The sequence below is a fragment of the Callorhinus ursinus genome, unplaced genomic scaffold, assembly GCF_003265705.2.
Source record: "Callorhinus ursinus isolate GAN/ISIS: 27379988/994484 unplaced genomic scaffold, GSC_fseal_2.0 scaffold40, whole genome shotgun sequence".
NCBI classification, from domain to species: domain Eukaryota; kingdom Metazoa; phylum Chordata; class Mammalia; order Carnivora; family Otariidae; genus Callorhinus; species Callorhinus ursinus.
The window spans coordinates 5,166,062-5,175,488 of NW_027397102.1; the positions used below are offsets into that span (position 1 = coordinate 5,166,062).

General features: G+C 35.8%; 1 pseudogene; it reads right to left on the bottom strand.

Moving 5' to 3' along the window:
- Nucleotides 1–4,785: 4,785 nt before the first annotated feature.
- Nucleotides 4,786–6,061, bottom strand: LOC112823169 (heterogeneous nuclear ribonucleoprotein D-like pseudogene; annotated as a pseudogene).
- Nucleotides 6,062–9,427: the final 3,366 nt, after the last annotated feature.

Below are 9,427 nucleotides of genomic sequence, written 5' to 3' on the forward strand. Positions count from 1 at the left end.
TTTTTATAGTTTTCAGAGTATAGGTCTTTCACTTTTTGGTTAGGTTTATTCCTAGGTTTATAAAGGGTTTTGGTGAAATTATAAATGGGATTGATTCCTTGATTGCTCTTTCTGCTACTTCATTGTTGGTGTATAGAAATTCGACAGATTTCTGCATGCTGATTTTGTATCCTGCAACTTTACTGAACTGGTGTATCAGTTCTAGAAAATTTTCATTGAAGTCTTTCAGATTTTCTGTATAGGACATCATGTCATCTGCACATAGTGAAGGTTTCACTTCTTCCTTGCTGATTTGAATTCCTTTTTGTTGTCTGATATTTGTGGTTAGGATTTCCAGTACTATGTTAAATAAAAGTGGTGAGAGTAGACATCCCTGTCTTGTTCATAACCATAGAGAAAATTCCCTCAGTTTTTCCCCATTTAGCATGATATTAGCTGTGTTTTTTTCATATATGGTTTTTGTTAAGTTGTGGTATTTTCTTGCTAACCCTATTTTGTTGAGGGCTTTTATTAAGAATGGGTTTTGTACTTTGTCAAATGCCTTTTCTGCATCTATTGAAAGGATCTTATGGTTGTTATACTTCCTTTTATTAATGTGCTGTATCATGTTGATTGATTTGTGAATATTCAACATCCCTCACAACCCAACAGTAAATCCCACTTTATTGTGGTGAATGATTATTTTAATATATTGTTTGATTTAGTTTGCTAGTATTTTATTGACAATTTTTGCATCCATGTTCATCAGGGATATTGGCCTGTAGTTCTCTTTTTTAGTGATGTCTTTATCTGGTTTTGGTATGTTGGTGATGCTGGCCTCATAGAATGAGTTTGGACATTTTCCTTTTCTTTCTGTTTTTCTGAAAAGTTGCAGAAGAATAGTTATTTTTTAAAGATTTTATTTTTATTTATTTGACAGAAAGACAGCACAAGCAGGGGCAGCAGCAGGCAGAGGGAGTGGGAGAAGAGGCTCTCCGCTGAGCAGGGAGCCCAAAGCCAAGCTCAATCCTAGGACCCTGGGATCATGACCTGAGCCAAAGGCAGACTTAACCAATTGAGCCACCTAAGTGCCTGTCAGAAGAATAGTTATGAGCTCTTCTTTAAATGTTTGGTAGAGTTCACCTGTGAAGCCATCTAGCACTAGACTTTTGTTTGTTGGGAGATTTTTGATAACTGATTCAATTTATTTTCTGTTTATCAGTCTGATCAAGTTTTCTATTTCTTCCTGCTTCAATTTTGTTAGTTTATATGTTTTTAGGAATTTATCCATTTCTCCCAGGTTGTCCAATTTTTGGCATATAGTTTTTTATAATATTCTCTTATAATTATTTCTGTGGTGTTGGTTGTGATTCTCTCATTTGTGATATTATTTATTTGGGTCCCTTGTCTTTATTTTGATAAATCTGGCTAGAAGTTGATCAATGTTATTAATTTTTCCAAAGAACCAGCTCCTGGTTTCATTGATGTGTTCTATTGATTGCTTATTCTCTATCATTTATTTCTGTACTAATCTTTATCATTTCCTTCATTCTGTTGGCTTTAGACTTCTCTTGTCTTTCAATTTTTAGTTCCTTTCAAGGTTAGGTTGTGTATTAGATTTTTCTTGCTTCTTGAGGTAGGCCTGTATTGCTATATACTTCCCCCTTTGGATGGATTTGCTGCATCCCAAAGTTTTTGGACTGTCATGTTTTCATTTTCATTTGTTTCCGTGTATTTTTTATTTCTTCCTTGACTTCCTGGTTGACCCATTCATTCTTTATTAGCATTTTGCTTAACCTCCATGTTTTTGTGGTCTTTCCAAATTTTTTCTTGTGGTTGACTTCAAGTTTCATTGTGGTCTGAAAATATGCATGGTATGATCTCAATTTTTTTGTACTTGTGGAGGCCTGGTTTGTGACCAGATGAATGTCCCATGTTTACTTGTAAAAAATGTCCCATGTTTACTTATAAAGAATGTGTGTATTTTCCTGCTTTAGGATGGAATGTTTAAATATATTTGTTAAGTCCCATCTGGTCCAGTGTGTCATTCAAGCCACAGTTTCCTTGTGGATATTCTGCTTAGATGATCTGTCCATTGACGGAAGTCGGGTGTTAAAGTCCTCTACTATTTCTGCATTATCATCTTTATGATTGTTATTGTTTTATATATTTGTGTGATCCCATGTTGGGCACTTAAATATTTACAATTGCTAGATATTCTTGTTGGATTGTCCCCTTTATTATGACATAGTGTCCTTCTTAATCTCTTGTTGCAGTCTTTGGTTTCACGTCTAGTTTGTCATATATATAATTTTGCTACTCTAGCTTTCTTTTGATATTCATTTGCATGTTAAATGTTTCTCTATCCCCCTCTTTCAATCTGTGTCTTTAGGTCTAAAATGAGTCTCTTGTAGGCATGATATAGTTGTTTTGTTTTGTTTTTAATCCATTGTAACACCCTATGCCTTTTGATTGGAGGGTTTAGTCCATTTACAATCGGAGTAATTACTGATAGATATGTATGGAGTGTTATCTTGGTACTTGTTTTGTCATTGTTTTTGAAGAATTTTTTCTGTTCCCTTCTAGTCTTTGTCACTTTTGGTCTTTCCACTAAAAGAGTCCCCTTTAATATTTCTTGTAGGTCTTGTTTAGTGGTCACAAAATCATTTAGTTTTTGTTTGTTTTAGAAACTCTTTGTCTCTTCTTCTATCCTGAATGATAACCTTGCTGGCCAGAGTTTTCTGGTCTGCAGATTTTTCCCATTCAGCACATTGAATATATCATGCCACTCCCTTCTCTTTGACCAAGTTCTCTTGAGAAATCTGCAGCTAGCCTTATGGGTTTTCTCTTGTAAATTAAGGTCTTCTTTTGTCTTGCTGTTTTTAAGATTTTTTTCTTTATCACTATATTCTTCAACTTTAATTGCAATGTGTCTTGCGATGGCCTGCTTTATTGATTTATTCGAAGTTCTCTTTGCCTCCTGGATCTTGATGTCTATTGTCTTCCCCAGATAAGAGAACTTTTCAGCTATGATTTCCTGTGATAAATTTTCTGCCCCCCCCTTTCTCTCTCTTCTTCTTCTGGGACTCTTAAAATATGAATGTTATTATGTTTCATGGAATCACTGAGTTCCCTATTTTTGTGTATAATAATTCTTCCTCTTTTGTTCATCTTCATTATTTTTTATTATCTTATTTTCTATATCATTTATTTTTTCCTCTGCTTCTTCCACCTCTGTGTTCATTGCATCAAGTCTGTTGCAAATCTCAGTTTTTGCATTTTTCATTTCTTTTATTTTTATTTTATTTTATTTTATTATGTTATGTTAATCACCATACATTGCATCATTAGTTTTTGATGTAGTGTTTCATGATTCATTGTTTGCTTCTGATTCTTTTTTAACTCTTTTCTATCTGTGGTAAGGGCCTCCCTGAAATATTCCATTCTTTTCTCAAGCCCAGTGATTATCCTTATGACTGGCGGTTTAAATTCTCCATCAGGCATGTTACTTAAAATTGTTTCACTTAGATCTCTGGCTGTGACCTTATCTTCTTGTTTCCTTTGGGATGAATTCCTCTGTCTTGGCATTTTGTCTAAGTGTCAGCCTTCTTCTCTGTGTTAGTAAAATCTATTATGTTTCCTGCTCCTGAGAGCAATGGCTTTACGAAGAAGAGGTCATATAGTCACCGGGACCAGGATCTTCAGGGAGTGTCTCTGTTATGTGCTGCATGGGTTCTGCTGTTATGTTTTGGCCATTCTATCCTTCTGGCCACTAGTCTGCAGAGGTTCTCCTTGCCTGCAGTGGGCATTGTTTTGTCCTTGGCCAGAATATGGTGAGTTTTTACTTGGTGTGCCCTGATCTGTTTGTTAAATGAGATGTGATACTACTTCCAGTAGAACTGAAGCCCTGAGATATGTTGTGGGGAGAGGTTTGTGCTGGTTTTCTTGGGGAGGGGCCTGCTGCACTGGGACTGAGGCAAGCTTGGCTGAGAAGGGAGTACTGCCTGAGCTCAGGGCTGTGGGACTTGGTATAAACAAGTTAGGCAGCCAGTGTCTGAGCTATGGTTGCTTACAGCTGGTGGCTCTGTGTTTATGCTCAGGGGAGGGGAAAGGAAATGGCACCAGTCAGATCCTTTGTTCCCAGAGAGTGGTCTCTGTCACACTGCCTCTCAGGGAAGCACTCAGAGGATTAGAGTGAATAATCCTTCCCCCTCAACCCTGTGTGAGCCAGGTATTTTTCAGATGGTTGTTTCTATACTGCCTATGGGTTGTTTGCCTGTCTTCTCTCCAGGTACAGAGCAGTGCCCTCCAGGCCCTACCCTAGCCAAGCCTGCTGATTTTTAAACTCCAGGCTTTATGGAAGTGGTGTGGGCAGGGTCCTGTGCTGGTCTTCTGGGCGAGGGGTCTGCTGTGCTGGGTTGAAGCAAGCTTGACTGAGAAGGGCACTCAGGCCAGAGCTCAATGGGGTGGGACTTGGTGTAAGCAAGTTAGGCAGCCCATTTGGGGGCTGAGCTGCCTTCAACTGGTGGCTCTGTGTTTACACTGAGGGAAGGGGAAATTGCACCCTCTGGCTCCTTTATCCCCATAGAGGAGTCTCCCTGGAAGCTGCCTCTCAGGGAAGTGCTCCAAAAAGAGTGAATAATCTCCCCACTGTGGGCTGCAGGAATTCTTCAGATCACTTGTTTCAAAGCAGTTTGCTCCCAGGTTGTTTGCCTGCTTTCTCTCTAGGAGTAGGGCAGTGCCCTCAGGGCTCTATCCAAGTAAGCCTATCAACTGTTAAAACTCCAGTCTTTTTTTTTTTTTCACATAAAGAAGCATTTATTTGAGGTTTAACATGGAATCATACAAATAAAATTTGTATAAACACAAATCCACATCGAGTCATAACACAGATAGCAAAAGACAAAGTAAAAACAAAGAAAACTAATTGGCGGCTATATACAGTTGGACAGTTGTGTCTTGTACACTAAAAAGTCTTTTACAAAATAATCATCTTAGATCAACAGAAGACCAATCTTCAATGTCGTCCTGCAAGATGGGTTAACTTTAGCAATCTCCTCCTGTTTTCTCCAACATCCTCCTTTAGTATGGCTGGTAATTGTTTTGGTGATTGCCACCCCCTCGAGACGCCTTGCCGTAAGTGCTCTGTTGCCCACTGTAGTCTGCATATCCCTGTCCATATCCATAGTTCCCATAGTTATACCCAGTATAATCATAGCCGCCATAGCCACTATAGTTTTGATCACCACCATAGGCACTATTGTAATTTCCATATCCTTGATCATAATAATTATTAAATTCTTGGTTCCAGTTTTGGCCCTGACCTCATCCACGACCCCTAGTACCACCTCGTCCACCAGCTGCAGCACCTCTTCCTCCTTTTTGTTGTTGCTGTTGCTGCCTGTATAACTCTTTGGGTTGTGCAACTTTGATTTCACACTTCCCAGAACCAATTTGATGATATCTGCTTTCTAACAATTTCTTTACTGGCTCTTCGTCTGTATATGTAATAAAACAAAATCCTCTTCTTTCATTTGTTTTTGTATCCATGGGAAGTTCAATATTTTCAATCTCTCCAAAGGCTCCAAAATATTCTTTAATTTGTTCTTCAGAAGTATCTGGGCTCAATCCACCCACAAAAACCTTTTTGGGGGGTTCTTTCCCTTTTAAAGCTTTGGCCCTTTTGGGGTCTATCAATTTGCCATCCAATTTGTGTTCTTTCAGTTCCAAAACCTTATCAACACTAGCAGCATCTTTGAAAAGCACAAATCCAAATCCTCTTGATCTTCCAGTCACAGGATCTGTTTTTATTGTACAGTCTACAACTTCCCCAAATCGAGACAAATATTCAGTCAGATCTTTCTTGCTCGTATCCCAGCTCAAGCCTCCAATAAACATTTTACCGTCATCCTGCTGATTCTTGCTCGCGTTGATCTTGGATCCCTCTGCGAATTCCTCTATGTTGCTGTACTCGTTCATGTCCTCCATGGTGGCGGAGTTGTCGGCGGTGGGGTGCTGGCGCGCAGTCCGGGTCGTGGCAGCAGCGGCGGCGGAGCGTTGTATGGAGCTGGATTTAAAATGGCGGCGGAAGAGCTAAAACTCCAGTCTTTAAGCCCTGCTGGTTGCAAGAGCTCAGAAAATTCAGCCCCTCTCATTTTCCCAGGCAATAGTTTTGAGGAAATATTCTCCTTGTATGTTCCCCTGTGTGCCCTCCCATCTCTCTCTCTCCCTCTTTTCCTCTCCCCACCTCTCTCTTTTTTCTCTGCAACCATGAGTCCCCACCCTCCACAGCGTCTGAGATCCATTTCTCCACAAAACCATGTCTCCACACTGCCTACCTTCTTTGACATGGCTTCTTCTTTCCCTTCAGTTGTGGAATTTGTTCTGTCAGTCTTCAGGTTGATTTCTGGGGTATTTAGAATGATGTGATAATTATCTAGTTGTATTTGTAGGACCAGATGGGCCTAGGGTCCTCCTACCATCTTCTCTCCCCATCTGAATTGTATAAATTCTTTATATATTCTGGATATTGATCCTTTATGTATTATTTGCAAATATTTATTTTTCTATTTCAAAGATAGCCTTTTCATTCTGTTGATAGTGTCCTTTGATGCACAAAAATGTTTAATTCTGATAAAGCCCAATTTACCTATTTTTTTTATTTTGTACCTGTGGTTTTGGTGTCCTATATAAGAAATTTTTGTCAAATACCATGTAAGACTTTTTCTTATGTTTTTTTCAGAGTTTTATAATTTAAGATATTACATTTAAGTTTTGGATCCATTTTGATTTGAGTTTTGTTTTATTTTTAGTTAATTTTTGTGTATGGTTTAAAGTAAAGGTCCAATTTGACTCTTGCTTATCGATATCTGGTTTTCCCAACTTTATTTTGGAAAAAAAAAACTGTCCTCCCCCATTGCATGAATTGAGTCCCTTGTAGAACATTATTGACTATATGCGTGAGGATTTAGTTTTTACTCCATTTGTCTATATGTCTATCTTTAGGCCAATACCACACCATTTTGATATTTGTAGCATTGTAGAATTTAATAATCACCAAGTATGAGACCTCCAACCTTCTTTTTTTAAAATTGTATTGACAAGTGGTGCCATGATATTGCATATGAATTTAAGAATGTATATTTGTATTTCTGCAAAAATTGTAACTGAAAATTTGGCAGGGATTGCACTGAATTTGTATACCACTTTAGATAATTTGACATCTTAAAATTATTTTTTTCCCAATCTATGAACATGAGATATTTTTCCATTTATTTCTATCTTATTTAATTTCTTTCACCAATAGTTTTAATTTTCAGCATACTATTTTTTTTACCTCCTTGGTTAAGTTTATTTCTAAGTATTTTACTTTTTATTGATGATATTAACAATGTAATTGATTTCTTATTTTCATTTTTTTGTCTTGTTTTATTTTTAGTGTATAGAAATAGTTAAATTTTGTGTGTTGACTGCAACTTCACTGAATTCATTTTTTAGTTTTCATATATTTGGGAAATCTTTATACTTTTTTACATGTAAAATCATGTCATCTGTAAACATAAAACTTAATTTCTTATTTTCAATTTTGATGCCTCATATTTCTTTCCCTTACCTAATTTCTCTGTCTCGGACTTCTAATACTATATCAAATAGAATGGGTAAAATATGAAATCCTGTTTTGTTCCTGATCTTAAAGGTAATATTTTTAGTCTTTTACTATTGAATATGATGTTAGCTGTGGGTTTTCATATATGTCCTTTATATTCTTGAGCTAGCTTCCTTTAATTTCTAATTATTGAGTACTTTTATCATGAAAAGGTAATGAATTTTGTCAAATTCTTTTCATGCATCTATCAAGATAATCATGTGATCTTTCTTTTATTATGTTAATATTTATTACTTGATTGGATTTTTTTAAGTTGAAACATCATTGCAGTCAAAGAATAAATTCCAGTTGGTCAAGGTGTATAACATATTTAATACTATGATGAATATGGATTGCTAATATTTTGTTAAAGACTTTAGCCTCAAAGTTATAAGTAATATTGATCTATAATCTTCTTTCCATGTAGTGTCTTTGCTTAGCTTTGGTATCAAAGTAATGTTGGCCTCATAGATATAAGGTTGTAAGTGTACCCACCTCTTCAATTTTTGGACAGTTTGAGAAGGATTAATTTTAACTTTTTTAAAAAAAATATTTGGTAAAATTCACAAGTGTATCAATTTCTTCTGATATTTCCTCTGTTGAAAAGTTTTTGATTACTGATTTAATATCTTTTGCAGTTATAAATCTCTCAGGCTTTCAATTTTTCAATTATTTCATTCTTGATACTTGTGTGTTTTTAAGAATTTGTTCTTTTTATCCACATTATATAATTTATTGGCATAGAAATGTTCATACTATATATTTATAATCCTTCTCTTGTATCAGTTACAATGTCTTCTCTTTCATTTTTGATTTTAGTTATTTAAAATTTTTTTCTTAGTCTTGCTGAAGTTGGTCAATTTTGTTGCATTTTTTGAAAAACTGAATCTTAGTTTCAAGGGTTTTCTCTAATTTTTCTATTTTGTATTTCATGTCTAATCTAATCTTTATTATCTCCTTAGCTTTGTATTTAATTCATTGTTTATCTAGTTCCTTAAGGTTTACATTTCACCTACTGTTTTGAGGCCTTTTTTTTTAAAGATTTTATTTATTTATTTGACAGAGAGAGACACAGCAAGAGAGGGAACACAAGCAGGGCGAGTGGGAGAAGGAGAGGCAGTCTTCCCATGGAGCAGGGAGCCTGATGCAGGGCTCGATCCCAGGACCCCAGGATCATGACCTGAATCGAAGGCAGACGCTTAACGACTGAGCCACCCAGGCGCCCCTTGAGGCCATTTTTAAAAAATAAACATTAATTGCAAAAATTTTCCCTTTTAGTACTATTTTCACTGCATCCCATTACTTGTGGTATGTTGTTTTTATTTTTGTTTGTCCCAAATTATTTTCTAATTTCCCTTCTTATTTTACATTTGACCCACTGATTGTTTAAGAGTGATTGATTTGGTTGCCACATATTTGTGTATTTTCAGCTTACTTTTGCTATTGTTATATAGTTTCATTACATTCTCATAAGAAAAAAATGTATTATATTATTTCATTGTTTCAAAATTTATTTAGACTTTTGTTCTTGCCTAACATGTGTTCTATCCTGAAAAATTATTTCATGCCCATGAAAAAATAATGAGTATTTTGTTCTTTTTATGTGGGTTATTTTGCATATATCTATTAGGTTCCTTTAGTACTTTAGTGCTGTTCAACTACTTTCTCCCTTTATTGATTTTCTGTTTATTTTATCCATTGTTAAAAGTGACATATTAAAGTCTTCAACTATTTTTATAAAACTATTTCTCCCTTTAATTTTATCAATATTTGCTTTATATATATTAGAGCTTTAAAGTTTGA